The 20,861-nt window shown below is 36.2% G+C and overlaps 1 long non-coding RNA gene across 1 annotated transcript in view; it reads right to left on the minus strand.

Annotated features, from left to right (window-relative positions):
- Positions 1–206: 206 nt before the first annotated feature.
- LOC141746577 (uncharacterized) overlaps positions 207–20,861 on the minus strand; it is a 167,576-nt gene continuing 146,921 nt past the window's right edge. The window contains exon 3 of the long non-coding RNA XR_012588406.1: positions 207–777. This is a non-coding gene — a long non-coding RNA (uncharacterized LOC141746577). The remainder of the gene's footprint in view (positions 778–20,861) is intronic.

Below are 20,861 nucleotides of genomic sequence, written 5' to 3' on the forward strand. Positions count from 1 at the left end.
GGAAGAGAAGTAGGGAATGTTATTAGGTTAAGGTTGTCATGGTTTAACCCCAGCTGGCAACTAGGACCATGCAGCTGTTCACTCCCTCCAACCCCTGTGTCCCCATCCCAGGATAAGGAAAAGTGGGAGGAAAAGGAAAAAAAACCAAACACAACCACCTCATGGATTGAGATAAAGACAGTTTTTAATAGAACAGTAAAGGAAGATAAAATAATAATGGTAATAATGGTAAAAGTATATTTAAATAAAAAAGTGATGTGATGCAATTGCTCAGCACCTGATTACTGACTGCCCAGCCCACCCCAAGCAGCAATTGTGGAGTCGTGCCCCCCCGCCAACCCCTATTTATATACTGGGCATAACTTCTATGCTACGGAATATTCCTCTGGCCAGCTCGTCCTGTCTGTGCTCCCTCTCAGCTTCTATGGGAAGCCGAAAAAATCCTTGACTTAATATAAGCATTACTCAGCAACAAATAAAACAATACGTGTTATCAACATTATTCTCAAACTTAATCCAAGACACAGCAGCTACTCAGAAGAAAATTAACTCTATCCCAGATGAAACTAGGACAAAGGTTTGTGGAAGTAAGCTACAGTAACAGAATAATTCATAAGACAATGCTCCAGTTTTATTAAGGCTAACTTTTGATTTTTCTGTAGCTTCTTCGCTGCCTAAAGTTCACATTAATATCTTCTCACTCTTAACATCTTTCCAGGACAAGTATTTTCATAGGCTTCTTGATAGTATCAGCAATCACTGATCCCGGCACAGGAACTGAGGAAGAAAACAAATTGTAGTGTTTTTTATTGACTTAACCACCTATTCCCTTTATCTTTCTTGGCAAGGGCTAATTCAAAACAAAAACAAAATAGTGATTCAAACTACAGAGTCTCAGGTTTTTTTTCTAAATTTGCTATCCATAATAAATAGAAGAAAAGATAAAAACTTTAGAATGTTATTTTTATGGGATAGTAAAACCAGATTCACTTCTTGTAAACTGATTCAAAATTCAAGTGATCACCTACTTCATACTGAGGAGAAATGGCCAGTCAGAATAAAAATTATAGACTTTTTTAGATGAACGTGTAGAAAAAAATCAGATTTACCAAATAATTGTTGCCATGCAGAGTCTATTTCAACAAGCCACAAGTGATACTATTGGATGAGAAAAAAAAACAACCAAACACAACCTTTCTCCCTTTTCAAAGAGTTTCTTCATAAGTATCCATGTTTTCACAGAATCAGATCAAACCAGAGTTCTTCTAAGTTATTTATTAGTATTTAATGACTGTCTTTAGGACAACCATTTTAGCTTCTTGGCAAAATCCCCATTGTTGAAAACTGTAAGCATGCACAAAAAGCTCCTCTCTCAAGTCACTAAGTCTTCTACCTTTTCTATTTTGAAATTGTCTGGAAAATCATTTGTTTATAGACTGATATTTGCCCTGTAACTGCATATATCCAACATACAATTATTCCACAGATACACAAAAGCCAGGCTTACATGAAACATTTTGGCAGTAGACCTAAAAGCCTTAGGTCTGTGCTTTATCCATAGCTACAGTCCCTCCAAGTCACCAAAAATTTCATATTATTCAATGTTATGCCATTATTTAAGGATGAATGTGATATACATCAAAGAATCTTCACTGGTTTTGCAAGTGGGTGTACAGAATTGCTTATATGAAGATTAATAGGATTTATCTTTGTGAAACTTTTTCAGGTTATGAGAGGAAAAAGCAGTTACTACTGAAACATAGTCACTTGGAAGTCACAAAGAAAACAAAAATGTTACCATTTTTTTTTTCTTGCCCTGAGTTTTATGCGTCAATTAATAAACCTGTTCTCCCATTGACCTATGATTACATAAGAGCAGTAAACTTTAACCAGCAATAATATATACCATATCAAATCAAAACACTGTTTGTTGAAGAAATATGCTATCTCTCTAGCATTACAGATGAATTCATCTGTACTATACAATTCATCCAGATGAATTTTCCTTGCTCTATTTCAGCATTTTCCCTAGATACTCGTTCATTAATCTCTTGAGAACTGAAGACTTCATGAAATGTTAATAGTGCTAATCCTGATAGTACATAATAGTCAATAGGCACGCACAAAGTATCACAGAAAGAAAATATACAGAATACCATGTAAATACATAATCTTCTTACTACTATTATTCTACTGTTTGTTTTCCATCATTACTTTACTATAATATACAAAGCTTAGCAGTACAGCAACAGTTATACAGATAGCAAAGTAGTTAACAAGGTATATAGTAAGGAATTTTACAGTTTAGCATCCTGGTTACTAAAAAAAAAAAAAAAGATTTATTTTTAAAGTTTGTTTTCTTATATTGAAACCATTTCCCAGTATTGAGATTCCCAGTGATTTCATTCATACATGTAATTGTCTCAAGAAAGGTTTAAGCAACTATGGAGTCATTTCAATTCAGACCTTATACATCATTTAATTCCCCCCCACATCCCTTTGTTTACCAACACCAGCAGCTCAAGGAATATGTATTTTAGTTTCTTTGAGTATCTCTATTTGGGAAGCATGGTATTCATTTCACAAACTACTTACAGATAAAGCTCAGGCAATTCAACCAAAATAAAGTTGGAAATGGACACAGGCACATCTTTGACAGCAACAAATAGCTCAACTCTGAGTTTTATTTAAAACAAATAAATTGAAACACAATTAGGTTTAATGAAAGGCTCATTAGTGGTTGTGAGATCTGTATCCCTCATTTTGCCAGTAATTTATTGAATGATTGTGGCTGAATTGCTTTCACTTCTATTGCTGCTGTTAACTTTTTCACTCTTTCTCATTCTTGTCTATTTAAGACTACAAGGTCTCTTAAAGTGGAGTAGTCTGAGTTCTCAAAGCTATAAAGCTTCCAACTTACATTCTAGTACTTTAATAATTTTTACTTCAGACAAAAAATATCGTGAATTCCAGCTCCCCCTCTCATTTGTCTCAGTCACCTATTCTTGTTCCTGACTGATCTCCTACTGGTCCAAAATACTGGGTTTTTATCCTTGATGTGAACTGAACTTGGTTAAAAATAAACAAAAAAATGGAATTTTAGAGAAACACTTCAAAAGCTAAATCAGTTCAGTGATCCACTATACAATACCACGTTCCAGTCTCAATAATTATTTTGCCTATCTAAATACATTCTATGGTTGTATTTGAATATCATAGTTCTCATTTCCTGTCTTGAACTTCTATATGACCTTGCAATGAAGTGCTAACCTTCTGTTAATTTCACTATGAGTTTCACCTGAGTTATAGATAAGGTGTACAAACAGCGATCAATGCATCAGAGATCTTGCCAATATTATGTTTCCAAATAAGTTATATGTGATAATCAGAGAGCAATTTATATTTTCAGGTACTTTAACTAGGAAATTTCCCCAGCTGCCTGGAGGTAATAAAAGATGTTTGGCTCAAAAACTTTTTTCCTAGATCTTCAAAAGTAATTTTTATATTTAGCTTTTTATTTTTTTATATCCTATTAGCTGAAGTTTAACTTTTTTATGCGTAGGTTAACAATAATGGACCATCCCATTGGATATCATGTCATGAGGAATAATATTGTTGCTCTTTATCTGTCAATTACAACGTAAGAAGCAGAATGAGGCATTCTGCTCACATTTCTTCCTCATTCTGAAAATCATTGATTTTCAGCTATTTCAGATACTTCCATTAATGGACAATGCTGGCACAAGAACAAATGAATATAAATTATCTATAGTTAAACGGTAACCTAAAATTAGAAAAAAAAAAATTAATGAGAAGAGCAAGAATAATCTAGAAATGCCTTCCTATAAGACCAGGAGTACGGAAATGTGTCCAGATTTAAGCAAAGAATTAGGATAAGTTATGTACAACTTTATGTGCTGCCAGAATGAGAAGATTCAGGAACCTACAAGATCCTACAGTGGACTATATTGCTGTATTACTCTAAAGGGCTACATATTCAACAAGTTGAAAAAATGAACCTCCATTTTTTGGTAGCAAAAAAATAAAAGTGAGTATAGTTCATATTTACCCTGAGCATGGAGGGTTTTTTTCCTCATTTTTTAGTTTGAGTGTTTTTAGAACATCCCAGATTTAGATTTAGAAGGAGAAAATCTGTGATAGCCTGAGCCAATGAAACTAAATGTCATGCTAACTAGCAAAAGTAGGATATTAAATTTAAATAACTTTGTCTTGGATAACATAGGGCAAAGCATTCTCTTTTTCATTACACCGCTCCTTTAAAGCTACTTGTCTAGATAAATCTATTGTGAATTTATGTAGCACTTGCATACAATACATATTTGGCCTTATAAAATATTCATCCTACAACTTAGCTTTTGCACAGTGGTACTGATTAATGCAAACTGAGGTCAAATGTTACCATGCACAAATTGTGTAAAATTCTGTTAACTGACTTACCTGAAGAACAAGTTCAGAACCTGAAGACCCATTGGTTTAGTTTTAATAGACAGACACCAGAAATAGTATCTTCTCTCTAGATATGATGTTACTATTTTCTGTACTTGTCATGCATACATTTCTAAAGGACAGAACGATTCTGTACGCGTAACAGAGCATGATTCACTGCTAAACTTCTTGACAGCTACTGCTAGTCCATTTCATTGCAAAAAAATAACACCATGCCACTTTTAACTTGTATTGATTGCACTTGCACCCTAATGGAGATCAAAAAGTTAATTGCTCTAGTAATTACCACTTTGATCAATAGGAAAAAATAAATCTGTCATTTACAAATGTTTTTCTTTATTATTCACCAAATTAAATCATCTTGCTGTTCTGGAAAGAGCGGGTCTTTAATTGCAAAGAAGCAACTGAACAAATAGGGGGTTTGTTGCCTTCAGATAGTAATTATACTTCGGTATTTAACATATCACAGCAATTATTTTCAGTTATGTAAAGTTACCTGTCATTCTTCTGTGGAACACTGTATTACAACATGAAGGAGGGAAGAATTTTAAGTTAGATACATGCTCTGTATGATTAAAAAAAAAGGAAAAAAAAAAGCGTTTTTTTCCAAAGAGCAGTGGACACCACTGAGAAAGGTCTAAGAGGACAAGTTTAGAAGCAGTATGGTGAAACAGAACAAATGAAATATTTAGGATGAAAATTAGGAATGTTTTACTAACACTAAGATCTGTTAAATTCTTAATAGTCTCCTTGAGGAAATGGCTGCAGCCCAATTAAGAGACACTGGACAAAACACTTGATAGCGTATCATATCAAACAAGTCTATATTGAACATAATGACGAAAATGTGTTTGTTCTGTTTTTAAATATATGATTGAAAAAAAAAAAACCAAGAAAAAATAGACTCTTGTGGCAAATGTCAGAGCTTCAGGGACGGATGGAGTAGACTGATCCGCATATCCAGAAATACATAAGCTCTTCCCCTGCATTTGTGTGCTTCAAAATAGTCCCGTGCTTGAAACAAGCAAGAGAACTGCAAGTCTCAAAAGAACTAATCTCAGCATAACTTTCATAATTTTGTGTTGAGGAATCATTTCAGAAGAATGGCTTCAAGCAGCACTATAGTAGGTATTTTGTAATACTATCCATATTGCAAAATTTTATCTTTCTGTATACACAGTCATTAACTTCATCCAGCCGTTATACTATACTCTTTAATGTTCTGTTTTCTATCACAGAAACTTACGTTAAAAATAAAACTTTAAAAAATGTTGAATTACAAAACCACTGAAGTGACACTTGAAAATCAAGTTTCTAAATGTAGGCTTCCACTCTGTGGCAGACAGTTTCTACTAAAAAGACAGGACAGAAAGTGAGTGTTCTTTCATTGTGTGTTGTTTCTAATAGAACCCCAAGAAGTGTATGAAGAATACAGGGCAATACAGCATTATTATACTTAAGGGAAGAGAGCCCTCTAACATGAACGATTATTTCTCCGGTAGTGATTTTCATTGACCCTGAGGGATGGTTTTCTCTTAATTGCACCTAATGAGCTGGCTAGAATATCAATTCTCTCTTTTCCACACAAATTAGCTCTTGCATAACAACAATGCTGAAAGGATGAGAGAGCACATAAACCAACTCCAATTTCCACATCACCAGAAATATCAGAAAAGAGCACTTTCGTTTAGGAAAGATGTTTTTTTAAAATTAGAATGTTATTGTAAAATAGTAGACAGCAACTTTAGTGGATAATTTCTCACGGGCACATTCTCTAATTTGTGTGCAAAGAAGGAAAAAGGGAAGGTAGAGTCTCTTATCGCATTTGTATGTTGCTGGATGACATTTTACTGCCCCTTCAAAACAAGGGATGTATTTTTATCATTGCTCCAGCGCAGGATTACTAACACAAAACCAGCGGTATGCTCACATGATGAAGACCATTTTTACTCAAGTGAAGCTGCTCTAAAGTAGACCAGCTGAGGATATTGTTCTGATCCAAAATCCATCGAAGTCAGTGAGACAGCACTATGACTATTAGTTGAGTTATAATATAGAGTTAAACATCTTGCCTAAAATCACACAGAAAATGTGTGGTAGGCAAGGTTCGAATCCAAGTAATTTAAATTTTACATCGGTATCATTAGCGTAAAATTTAAGATCTACTACCTTTTTTTCTTTATTTTGTATAAATATCAAGCAAAATCACAATCACTAAAGTACAAGGCAAAAGCTCACTCTTTTTTTGGCCTACTTCAGCAGTGACTTTGATGTGAAGGTACCTGTCAAAGACATTAATACTGTGGGATGATAACTGTCCTGTTTTAATAAAGGGTATGGAACTTTAAATAGTAGGTGACTCTTCAAAAGGATATTTAGCTCTGGACTTTAGCATATTTTTTTTCTATTGCTTTAGGACTGCATGTACAACTCCTAATTGATTCTGAGGTCTCTATACAACTTTCAAAACATACTCATACTAGAAAATAATCTCTGTATTTCCAGGATTTGCTGGATCCCTTTTAAATTCGGTTATGTATAATTTACACTGGCTTTCTGTAAATAAGGCCATGAAATCTCCTATAATTGAACTAAATGCACAGTCTGCTCTGTTTGATCATTTTAACTCCTTGTTTTTGTTAGAGACTATGAAGCAGAGAACACTGATCTTGACTTCTGACTAAAACTACTCCTCTCAGCCACAGCTGTGGGTGATCAGTTCTGCGCTCACTAACTTCATTAACATTGTCTTTAAACTTACTTAGCTTTCCAAACTCTTTATTAGTATTTGCAGTACTATCTGGAAAACATTCTATAGAAAGTCTCTCAGGTTTTTAAGTTGTGATACGAATACTGCAATACAGTTTACTATATCAAAAACCTAGTGGCATCTCCGGGGTATTAGTCTATACATGTTAATGAGGACCCTCGTTATACAGCGATCTGTTGTAAAATTTGCTATCTTCATTTCTCTGACGAACGTGTAACATTTGCCATGCTTAATTATGGTTTGTTTTCATTTACTTTTAGCTTAAGCATTACTGAAATATTCCCAAAATCTGGGGAGAGAAAAACAACTAAACAAAGATTGTTGAAAAAAAAAAGCATACTATGAAATGAATAAAAGCAAAGGATTGTTGTAAACACTTGCTGCAAATTCACCTATCTCTTTATCTGCTAACTCTTTATGGAAAAGTGAAGATTCTGAATGCGTGTGATTCAAGCTTTGGAGAAGATGAGAGCATCTATGCATATATATTTGATAGCTAATGATTAAACTGTAAAAACAGACGTTTAACTGATTGTGTGTGTGAAACGCTGCATTAGCAAATATGATTAGAGGTCTCGCTCTATTCAAAGCAGACTTATCAACTAAAATAGTCTTCACTGACATAAGCAGTGATAAAACTGTGATGAAATTGTATCTCTTCTATTTATCAGGTTTTAGAAAAAGTTGTGACAAAGCCACCTATCAAGGAGATGAAACCTTCAGGTTAAGTATATATAGCGGAGAAAGTGAGTATGAATTTATCCCAAAACACAAGTCAGATGACGCTGGTGAAGAATCAACTTGTGTAGTGACTTGTGCAAGTGAGATCACTACCTGCTACAGACATGATAATGTGATATAAAAAGCTGTCATGTAACATTCTTCTTTCATAATGAAAAGCAGGAAAATGAAAAACAAAACTTGGTCCTGGTACAGTAATGTATTTAATGTGCTTTTTGGAATAGTATTCATCTGCGATATGATACCCATCCAGGTTTAACCAGATTTAACCCCAGCCAGCAACTACGACCATGCAGCCACTCTCTGCCTCCCCCCATGGCAGGATGAGGAAGAGAACCAGAAGAGTAAAAGTGAGAAAACTCGTGGGTTCAGATAAAGACAGTTTAATAAGCAAAGCAAAAGCCGAACACACAAGCAAACCAAAACAAGGAATTCATTCACTGCTTCCCATCGGCAGGCAGATGGTTCAGCCATCTCCAGAAAAGCAGGGCTCCACCATGCGTAACGGTTACTTGGGAAGACAAAATGCTGTAACTCCAACCATCTCCCCCCATCCTCCTTCTTCCCCTAGTTTTATTTACTGAGCATGACATCATAGGGCATGGAATACTCCTTTGGTCCACTGGAGTCTGTTTCCCTCCCAACTTTTTGTGCACTCCCAGCCTACTCACTGGCAGGGGAATGTGAGGAGCAGAAAAGGCCTTGAAAGGCAAGAAAGCCAACTCTCCATCCCCGCTGAAATCATGGTACCATCTATGATATCATTGACGAAATTTTTGATACCAGAAGCATCAAAATACATTTCCTACCTTCAAAAAACTTTGATTCAGGCTCATTCTCAGCCAGAGTTGGTGTCTTTGAAGTTAGCATGTTTTTCTTCCATGAATACATCTGGGCCTTCAGTTAAATTACATAACCTGTGCAGCACACCTAAGACACATTTTTCATAGTGTTCATTGAAGATGTCTGTCAGAAGCAGTGCTACTGCACAGCTGTGGAGTCAGGTAGTACCCTTCTGAATAGGAATCACTACATGTTTGGGTACTACTAGGGCAGATGTCTTTTGGGACCATTGATGCCTCTCTTATTTGAACATTTTTCAAATACCTTAGCTTCAGGGACTGTTACAGATAACCTCTTACAAAAGCTGCAAAATCTGTGGTTCAAACAAATTCTGACTCATTGCCCCCAGCTGTCCACTTCAATAACGCCGAAAGAATAAATGCACACACACACAAAAGGCTGTCATTGACTATCTGGGAAAGGGTTAACTTCACTGGTACTACAACACTCAACAGCTGGCAGAAGACTCAAGAGGAAGGATGGATCTTGGTCTCTCATTATTTCAATTAAAATATAAAAAAACCCCACAGAATATCTTCCTTTCCTTCAAAGAACTTACCAAATTAACACATTCAACAATTTCCTTCTTTACAGCTATTTCACCTTTTCCTTTAAAATTGATTACTTCAAAATCAAGTACACATCTCTCCTGTGCAGAATGTGCTTATTAAAATTCAAGCTGTCTAAAGTACCTCATATAGCTCAAAATTTCAGAACACCCTACGTCTGAAGAGGTACACTTATCAGAGCTGAATGCTCTATTGATACCCATACAGAAGACACAAAAGAAATTAAATGTCAGTTACTTAGAAACTGGAATTGATCAACCTCATATATAATTATACTTTGAAAACAAAAAAAAAAGGAAGAAAGTGTGCCTTGACATTAGGTTTTGAGCTGCAAAGGGGCTTATAATTAATAATGCTATTTTCTTTAAAGGTTGGTTTCATACAGCACAGAGAAGAATAGGCTTACTAGATTAGGAGTCCTGTTAGCTTAACACTATTTCCAAAAAAAGACGGGCTTCTGCAGGTAGTGATCTGTCTTGTAAAGGACCACCAGACTTCATTTGTTTTGGATCTACCATTAGCTAGTTTCATTTTGTGCCTTGAATTTGCACCTGAAAGGAATGTAAAGAGTTGTTTCCTATTCACCTTCTCATCCTTCTATTACTAAAAAAAAAAAAAAAAAAAAGTGCATATGCTATCCACACTAAACCATCTTGGTAGTATGGATTACGTTAATTTAAATTCTAATTTAAATCAGTGGGTGCTGTTCCATAGTATTTCTGCTTATTCATCCCCTACAGGGGTGACCTTGTCCATACATAAAGGAAAACTTACAAAAATCCACCGATGAGAAAAACTTAGAGTAATTCATTGCTAAGGTTACCTCATGTCATAGCTCATTTCTGTAAACCAAGCTTTGCTGTCTGTGAGAAAAGAGGCTTGCAATTCGTAGGGAATACCATTTCCTTCAGCAGCTCCCAAGAGCAGTACTGTACTGAGGAAGGGTAAAGCTCCGTCAACAATTTCAGGTAACCTCAGCTGTTCTTGGTAGAAGAGGAATTTTGTCACGTTTACTAGAAGAAAAGGGAAGGTTTCTCATGCTTTGCAGTCTTTTTGTCAGAGATTAATCTGCGCACGTAAGGGAGAGAGGCAAGCAAAATCTCGGTCAAACAGTGAGAGAGATGCTTGCAAGGGAGCTGGAAGTAATGTCCAATTTAAGGTTCCCATATCTTATTTTTATACAGATCCAATGGGAAATGGCAGCTTCAGGAAGCACTAGGAGATCCATACAGCTCAGGCACAGTTTTGCCATTTCAATGTATGACTGGTTTATACATATTTTGAGTCTTAAATCTACTTCATTTAATCGCTTAGAGTTATATCTAGTTCTAGGCAGATAAACAACTCCACTAAAGTTGTTGATAGCATTGTATACACAGTTGCATACTTGATGAATAGGAAGGCTTGTCCATTAAAGAGAGAAGTGGCTTGGCTTCAAGTGCTATTGTAATCATTTATCATCATCATAAATCATATTTCACTGACAGGAGAGGTGGTAGAAGTCTTGGGGAACAACCACCCTGGGGGGGTCTCTTGTATCTAGAGACACAAAAAATTTCAAAGATTTCTGATGTACAGAAATATTTTCAAAGATATTGAAACTATCTACTTGAGAGACCTATTTTTTTTACTTTTTGTCTTTCAAAGCAGGCGAATATCTTACTTTTATTGCCACTGGGTATCCAAAAGGACATCTGGTGTGCTCAGATGCCAATGCAATCAGACAGTGTTCTCAAAAGGGAGATGCTGGCTGTCTCTTCCTGTGATATGGTGTAGGAAATGGAAACAAACTTGTTTTCTAATTCTTTTCAAAAATAATGTATTTTCTGGCATGGTGTCAGAAGTACGATTTAAGACATCGGCATCTTTATTCAGAAAATAACCAAGAAGTTAGTTTTATTTTGGATGTATTCATATAAGTGTAAGGATTCGCCTTGAGAATTATAATATATATTACTTAATACCCATTTTATGCATTTAGAAAGCATAGTAAAAGATTACTGAAAGAGGACTGAAAAGAGATTAATTTACTACATGCACAGCTTTGATTGTTAACAATGTGATTGAAGAAGACGAGCTCATAAAGAAGCAGAACTAGAGTCAGCATAGCCCTTGTGAATTAAGTTTCAGTTTCTCCCAAGAGGGAAATAGCTTTTGTGTCCTACCTCAGCCAGTTGGACTCTGAAAGCTTTATGATAAAAGTCTTTCATGTACTGATTTTATTTTTCTTCAGATATTCTTGTTTCAACTCAAATAGCTGTTCATAAAAACAAAAGAAAAACCTGAAAAGAAATTTAAAAAAACAGTTGAGAGCTTCATTAAGGTACATAAATTCATGTTTAACTCCACGCCCATATTTTGAGAACACTGAACTGAAAATACTATAATTAGGCAATAATAATCTGTGTGGAAATCGTAAGAAATATAAACCATAAATAACAATAGCCACATGAAAGTTCAAACTGTATTACAATGGATGTGCCTAAAGATGCTATCTGTAAAGAATGACTGCATTTGTGACCTAAGTAACTTAAAAAGGCATCTTTCTCCATGGATTCTGCCAAAGAGCACTTGTCAAGGAACAGCAGGATTGAAAACGTAAACCTGTACTTCACTTTTCCATTCTCCACAGACTAGTTCAGACTCTAGTAGTTAGTGTTCACCTGTTAAGAAGAGTTACAAATCTCTCTAGAAATTGTTGAAATTCAAGAGCCTTTTCTCCTGCATCAACATCACAGTCTGTGGAGAAGCAAGAGAGCCATCCCTGTCAGCTTGTGATTTATTCATGCTAAGGAAAGCAATTCTCCAGTAATAGCTCTGCACATACACACACCCCCAACCCAGTTACTGTAAGTAGAATAAAATAAAAATAGAAAGAATACCACCAGCTGAGAGCAAAGGCCAAGAACCAGATGGTTATTTAAAAGTAAGTATGAAGGCAAAAGCAAATAATTTTATTAAAAATCATTAAAAGATTTTGATCATGGTAATTACTTGCATATATTTGTAAATAACTACAGTAATCATGCATTTTACTTGCAGGATGATACCTCCACTCTATTTGTAGTCTTTCTGTTTTTGCTAATTTTACATGCTAATACTTTGGATGTTTTGCAAACGTCTGCAGAATGTCCTCCATAGGTAAAGAGATACTTATTCCATTCCTTGTTTTGGTACAGCATATACAGAACTGCAAGACTGATTAGATGCATAGTAATTATGCATGAGCCAGCAGTGTGCCCAGGTGGCCAAGGCGGCCAACAGCATTCTGGCTTGTATCAGGAATAGCGTGGCCAGCAGGAGTAGGGAAGTGACTGTGCCTCTGTACTCGGCACTGGTGAGGCCTCACCTCGAGTACTGTGTTCAGTTCTGGGCCCCTCTGTACAAGAGGGACATTGAAGTGCTGGAGCGTGTCCAGAGGAGAGCTACCAGGCTGGTGAGGGGTCTGGAGACCAGGTCATATGAGGAGAGGCTGAGGGAGCTGGGCATGTTTAGCTTGGAGAAGAGGGGGCTGAGGGGAGACCTCATTGCCCTCTACAACTACCTGAAAGGAGGTTGTAGAGAGGTGGGGGTTGGCCTCTTCTCCCAGGTGAATAATGACAGGACCAGAGGAAATGGTCTGAAGTTGCGGCAGGGGAGGTTTACATTAGATATTAGGAAGAATTACTTTACTGAAAGAGTGGTCAGGCACTGGACCAGCCTGCCCAGGATGGTGGTTGAGTCACCATCCCTAGAGGTATTTAAGAAACCTCTAGATTTGGCACTTCAGGGCATGCTCTAGTGGCAGAGATTGTAGAAGGTTTTTTTTGTGTGTGTATGGCTGGACTCGATGATCTCAAAGGTCCTTTCCAACCATGAAGAGTCTATGATTCTAATTACATTTCACTTTATTTCTTTAGCTTCTTCTGAAGTTTCTGATTTTGAATAATGTTATTGAACCAATACCCTGAATCATGACTGCATCATGTGCACTAAAAACAGACGAAGTACAAATATAGCACAAAATTTCCCTGACTACTAACAAAAAGTTAGTAGTCTGCAATAGTCTGATGTCCCAAAATTTTTTAAAAAATATTTTTTCTATTACGGTAATAAGATACACCTTTTATTTCCTCACCAGTCTCTAAAATGCACCTTACAGCCTTAAGCTGATACTGTGGCACAAGCCTCAGAGTAGCGATCTCGGCAGGTACAGCTGCATGTTGAGTTACAGGTACAGCACAAGTACTTGCAGAGGAGCTATCTGAGATGAAACCAGGTAACCACATTAGCACAGAAGTAGCCTAAGGCAACACATCGGCTGATGCCTTGGACCTGCAATAACACTACCAGAACAGTCTCTTGTTAGGGTGATCCTAACGCTAGTTCGGACTTTAAGGTGAGAGAAGCAAAAGAGATGGAAAAAAGTTTAAGAGACACCAATATTTCCTTGTCATTCCACTGAATATAGCTCTAACAATGGGCTTGGCATCAAAGCAGATTAAGGAAAGAAAATGTGGTGTGTACCAACACCACACAGGGCTCTGTAGAGCGAGCAAGACTACAGACAGAACATGGTGAATGAATACAGAAACCTGAGTTTACTTTTAAGCAGTTGCTCTACCAAGTTAGACTAGGCCTATTTTAAAGCTGAAAAAGGATAAAAATTGATTTTGTGCAAACAGAAATAAAAAGGTACCTGAATGGATGTACCAAGCTAAAGTGCGCCCTTTTAAAAACTGTGGAAAAAAACATTGACTACTATTATACTATCCAAAGAACAATCTGCAAAGAGGTCAGACAGGAAAACTCTGGGGTTTGGCTCCAGAGAAAACCACAAGATCATAAAAATGGATTGCAGCAATCATTCAACTTTAACGAAAGATGTAAAAGTAACATAATCAAAAACCTGAAAGGCAGCTTTCACAACAAGGGATGAGAATCTGTAGCGAAGTATTTACAGACTCTTTCTAAAAGGAACATACGTCGTGCACAGCAAGACTGAACAATATTGCTGACAGACCATGAAGATTAAACTCTAGCACTGCAAATGAAGCACTCAGTAACACATTTTTTTCTGGCACAGTTTGGGAGGCGAGGAGCTGCTCTTCAGCAGAGGCCCAGAACTACAGCACAGCTGGTACAGATTCTGGTGGAAATGTGCGTGTGTCATTTTGGCAGCTCAGAGAAGTATTTTATACTAGCATTTTTATGGATTGGTGTGTGCAAACTGTTTGCGTTGTCCTGGGCTGCTGGGGAAAGTGGTATAGAATTAAAAAACTGCAAACCTGAGCAAAGCCTGAAGAAGTTGTCTTCATCTGCGACACACGCCTACAAGTACTGAAACACTGCTCTGAACTGACTCATTATGGCAACCATGTAATTCTTCATTTTGCAGCTTTGGTTATTTGTTTTAAGGCAGTCACAGTTTTACTCTGTAAGTTTGCCTATAGTCTGCGCTATTTTGGGGAAAACTTGATTCTTCTCTGCCGTTAGAACCGCAAAACTTTTTAATTAAATGCCTTCTGTTACAAAGAGATATTACATTACTTTGAACTGCTGACAGAACATATGAAAACTCCCAGATTTTCCATGACAAAAAACTCTACAACAACAGACAAATTTCTATTACTGGAATAGGTCAAGCTCTGGAGAAATGTTCAGAAAGAGCAGGGAACAAGACAGATCGGTGGCTATAATAAAAATACAGCATGAATACAGCAAACACCCATGTATCAATACAACTACTGCTTTCCCAATAAATTTATATTATTTCTGAAAATGCATCAGCCTATGATATCCCTAACTGTGTTTGTTTAAAGAAGTACACAGTCAGTTATAGCACTATTTCCAGTTATCCAAAAATGGCACCAGGGTTAAAACAAGAAATTAAACATCTCTTAAATCCAGAGCCAGAGAGCAGTACTCACACAGTTAAGAAAACAAATCCAAAAGGAAAAAAAAAAAATAAAGATTTTAAAAAAATCCTTCACCAGGGAAAATTTCTGTTGACTAATGTGGGAGTTGGACAAGAAAAATATAATAAAAATACTCCAATGTGCTGTCTTTATTCTTTCCTGTGATTGTGTAAACAGCCTTTTCAGGAGGTTACAAAAGGTTGTGTTCACACTGTCTGAAGAGCAAGGCTTGACGTGTGAGCCAGCTCTCACTTTTAAGTTGATTTTTTCCCATGAAGCTAGTAAGAATGTGTGTCCAAGTCTAGCCTAAACACCCGGAACAACATACAGGTTTCTGAGATTAGGATTTGCACATGAATTCAAACCTAGACAAAATGACAAAATAAAAATAATTTACATTTTTGACCGACATAACATATGCAAATACCTATTCACAGAAAACACACTATTTGAAGCATATGGTACTGTTTATGATAACAAAAAGACATAGTTATGATTTAAAAAAAAACAGTTTATAACAAAAAGCATATCCTTAGCCTTTGCTATTCACCTCAAAGCACCTAAACTGGAAAACATAGTTGTATACAGGAAGCACAGGTTTTAAAAGTATTTCAATAACAACAAAACATATGTGGCAGTACAAATGCCAGAATCCCTGCTGGTATTCTGAGCCCCAAAACACTAGTTCTGTGCAACAATACTGATTTTTTAATGCCATAAACTTTATGATTATTTTCACTGTTGGCCCTTTAAATTCATTGGAAAAATAACCCATTTTATCATGGTTGCATTTTGAAAAAAAACACATAACTTTAACCATTCATATACAAACATTAAAATCTCTCTTTTATACTGAAATCGGGTGATTGCAGATTCAGGCTTGTGTTGTGTGCAAGCAAATCTCTCACTGAAGTAAGTATCTTAGTTTATTTGGCAGGAAAAGATAGACAGGATTATGCCCACATTGCTTTTGGAAATGATTCTACAATCTTTCTGCATGAAATAAATGAGAATTCCAATCTTTCTGTTTATATTGGTCTATTTTTTTCTCACTTTGCTCCCAAAATAGGACCATGCGGGCAAGTTGGATGATATATTGCTGCACTTAAGCTTTCAAAATCCTTTGCAATTCTTTTTTCTTCAGTTTTAAAGAGTAAATTTTTCTCCCAGATACGTGTTAGCAGCTTTCCCAGAAGTAAAAGTCACACGCTTGTAATGGAGGTAAAAAGTTTTTGCTACAGAGCATAAGCATACAGAAGAGTTTGTATGTGTTTTGGAAATTTTAGATGCCTGTGTACAACTACAGTTTGTGACACTGATGCAATATGCTTCTTGGAAATTCTGTGGTTAACTGTGCTAAATATTGTAAAGTCAATATGAACTTATTCACTAACAAATATACTCATTAGTTTAAAAAGTATCCTTTCAACTTGGAATATCAGGTTTGTATTCCATGCAGTTTTCCAGATAAATCACAGTGTTTCCGCATAGCATTTTTAATAGAAATAAAATTAAAAGCATGAAGTGGGCACAATAAAAAATAAGGGAGTTATTCACCAAACTTCAAATTAGAAAATGAGACTATTTGCAAATAAAACACACAAAACTGACCTTTTTGACCTTAGGTGAACTCAAACATAACCCCATTTTCTGCAACTTTGAGAGCTAAGAAAAATCTTTAAGGCAAATACCTTATAATAATAAAACCCTCTCTCCCAACCATCTTTTCGAATGAACTGCTGGCATGTACTAGTTCCTTATCTGCTGAATCCCAATTTTCTGAACAATATCTGAAGTTTCTCAAGCGGTTTAGAAAGCTGAAAATGAGAGGAGAATTTAACATTCTTGGCATTACACTGAATCAGAAGTGCCTCAGAATGGAATAATACACAGCTCTCACTTTACTACCTATTCCATAACTCTGAGTCTCTGACGGCTGTTAAAAAACAGCAGGGACCTGGAACTCACATGTGTTACTAGGTGTCACGTTTAATACATGTCCAGTCACATTCCAAACAAATAGCTATACTCAAGAAACAAGCTAGTAATTCTTCTGAATAAAAGTGTCAGAATCTGTACTTACAGTCCACTTTAGACTGCAAAAGAGATATTCTTTGGAAAGATTGTCTTTACAGTCCATCACTTTTGTTGAGACATTTAACCTTTCTACAAAATCATAGATCTTGCTCTTTGCTGGGAACTCAGTGCAATAGTGAGGGGCAAGGTTCTGGTGTTTATGGCACAGTATTGCTGCGCTGTAAACAGAACTAATTGTCCAAATTTTTCAGTCTAACTATATTATGGCCACATTCTGACACAGCGATCAGATAAATTCAGCAAGGAAGAAGCAGCTGGGTCAGGTACAAGCCTGGTGCAAAAACAACAGCTCCAGTTTGTTCAGAAGTTGAATTGCAGGCAAACCTTGAACCACGCTTTCATGTCAAGTGCTACGTTAACAGCTAAGGGGCACTGGGGGGGATGTCCTCCCACCCTAACAGGAAACCTCCGCTACACTGCTAGACAGACGGGCCGTGGGGGGGAATCAACCATCTGAAAACCAACCATTTGGCATCTTTTTCTTAAAAACAACCAAAAATATGTGTCCCCCGAAAGGTAACCAGGAGCCACTTTCTGTGCTACCTGACTGCATGTGTCCATTCCATTCATGCTGTCCATTATGCAATAACTTGGAGAACCGGAAAATACCCGGTGGGAGATGACTATAGAGTTATTATAGAATCTCCGCCCTGTGTGATACTTTCCAGAGGTGCACTAAATCTCATGTTTGATTGCCAAGCCTGGAAGATAGTAGCTTTTTTAATAGCTTAAAGTAGATTGAAAGCTTTTATAGTTGAGCTATAGCAAGAAAACAGCAAAACTGTATGATTTATTAGCAAACCAGGTCAAAGTAATTTTTCTTTTGTTAAAAGATGCATTCTAGTTCCCTAAGGCATGATTAAAAAAAAATTCTGTGATATCTTAATACTCATTAGGCAAGCTAAAGTAAAAGTAATTTTAAACTTATTTGTATTACATTTAAGGTCTGCAGCCTTTCATATAACCATTCCCACTTTATGGTTCTGTGGTTTCTCACGCATATAGCACGAAGAATACCTTTGAAACAAGAAGTCCCGAAGCAAGGTTTAATGCTTTCAGAACTCAGTTGCTTATAGACTGATTTTCAGTGATGCTCAACACATGACGTTTTCTCTGTAATTGGTATAAGCAGAGAACCAGTGAATCAGATCGTTAAATCTCATTGTTGATAATCTAGGAAAATTCTTAACTGCTTCTAAGAGAAGAATTATCAGCTTCCTTCTCTCTGTGTTTCTTTAAAGGGACATTAAGATGTTACTTACTGATAGTTCCGATACAAAGAAGTGAATAAGCATATTGACATCTATTCCAACAAATTAATATACCTGATATCCTCAATGTATTGTCTTAAGATTTACTGGTTTATTTGTACTTTCTTAAAAAGTAATTTTTTTCCCCTGTGTGCTCAGATATGATGCTATGAAACAAAGCTGTATCTGTGAATGTACTCACTAATTCAACATTCTATATATTAATTTTTCTTTGGCTAATTCACAGTGAGGATACACCAATCTTTTACTGACAGATAATATTATTAAACATTTAGCTCACATAGCAGGTAATTGGAGCATTTCTGCTGCAAGTGTTAATTTAGTCATGCTGGTGATTCACGCTGATCCACCTGAGAAAAACCGTAACTAAATGCACACTTCATGCCACAGGAATCAGTAAAAAAAAATTGCCATCAAACCCACACGGTTGTGGAAAGATGGAACACAGGCATCTAAACAATTCATCCTATTGTCTTTATCCACATATTTATTTTGTATGCACTTCCACTTGGGATGCACAGTACGTTGTTGGACTCTTATCATGTTATTTCCTTTTTCAAATTCTAACTAATAAAAAATTAGTATATTGCTTAAATTGAAAGGTGACCAGCATTTTAAATTGAAGATGTTTGGGGGGGGTCTGATTCATAATTCCACATATGACCATTTTTCATCCAACTTGTCATGCTTGGATCATGAATAGGATAGCAAAGACTTCATGTGCTATTGACCCAGGACAAAGTCAGAGGAAAAATCTAGTATAACAATACACAAGTTCTTAAGTGAGCTGGTTTTCATTATACTTTGTAACAAATTAAGCTCAGATTCTCCTACTTCAGTTCCACATTTACTCACTCTCTTTATGTGTACATTACCTGTAATGCAGCTTGCATACAGCTCAGAAAGCTGCGTCTAAATAGTTTTCTAAATAGAAAATGGAAAGACTTTTAATTCTATAAAGCCACAAAACAAAAAAAAAAATCTGCCTACCCATAGTCTAATATTCTCTCTATGGCATGGATGAATTTGAATGTTGTGTGCTAGGAATTGACAACCCATTCCCTTCCATCAGTATATTGCCTTTTTTATACTCAATTGTAATAAATGCAACAAGCAAAAAAAAATACTTTAAGAACATTGTAGCCATTTTTCTCCATAGTATGAAGGTAAATCTTTATCTGTTCAGCATATTTTTTAAAACTAGATGCATAACAGGTTAGGCGGATGCCATAGTCTCTCTGCAAGGGCTAATAGCTCCTGACAAGTGAAGCAGCAAAGTCTCTTCACATGATACACATTTTCATGTTAGTTTAACAGGCAACTGCAGTTTCACGATGTGTTCAATTTTCTTATTATATTATTTAAGAATATCAATACTACATGTATTAACATTTATAGATTTAATAATTTTTCCTAATTCTCATAGCTTGCAGAAAAATGATACTGATACTTAAGCTTTTTCACTACCGTTTCCACTAAAAGTAATTTTGCCATGAGGACTGTAGGAAATACCTAGAAAACTCAGGAGCATACCTGATGCTGCTCCCCATATGAGGCTGAAGGAAATATACTTGGATTCCCTAAGATCCCCAGAGTTACACTGACATATAGCAGTAAGAGACTGACACTTAGGTGGTGCGAAGCAGAATTAGGAAAAGATAAAACAAAACTTTTCCTAGAACTCTTCAATCAGTAATGCCATCTACAACGTCACTATCTCTAAGTCGGTATATACTTGGTTATAGATTATTTGGAAGTGTCCATTATACCCTCCTGCTGTTTAGCCACTGAGAATACTAATCCTGTGTAAATGACTGAGAGAAAATATGGCTTCAGAGCACTACTTTTCATAGAGATATTGTGAACACCTTGTGTTGCTGGTTAGATGCCCCTCTGTGCATAAGTGTTACAAAACAAAAGATAAATTGTTTCTCACTTGATTCCCCTCTGTTAAGCAGAAATCAGTTCAGTGTTAATTTGGGTTTCTTTCAGAATGAAAGAAAAAAACCAAACCATTTTTTCATTGTTTGGTCGTCTGCCCTGTGGATGGCTTCTTCACCCTTTTCACACACATCCTGCAGTCACGGTTTGTGAACACTGCTAATCAACACAACTACCATCTGCCATTTCATTTTCATCAGGAGGCTGGTACACTGGGATTGTATGATCTTGTTTAGGTATTGATTTTTTTCTTGAAGTTAACATC

This window comes from Larus michahellis, chromosome 7 (genome assembly GCF_964199755.1).
Source record: "Larus michahellis chromosome 7, bLarMic1.1, whole genome shotgun sequence".
Classification (NCBI taxonomy): domain Eukaryota; kingdom Metazoa; phylum Chordata; class Aves; order Charadriiformes; family Laridae; genus Larus; species Larus michahellis.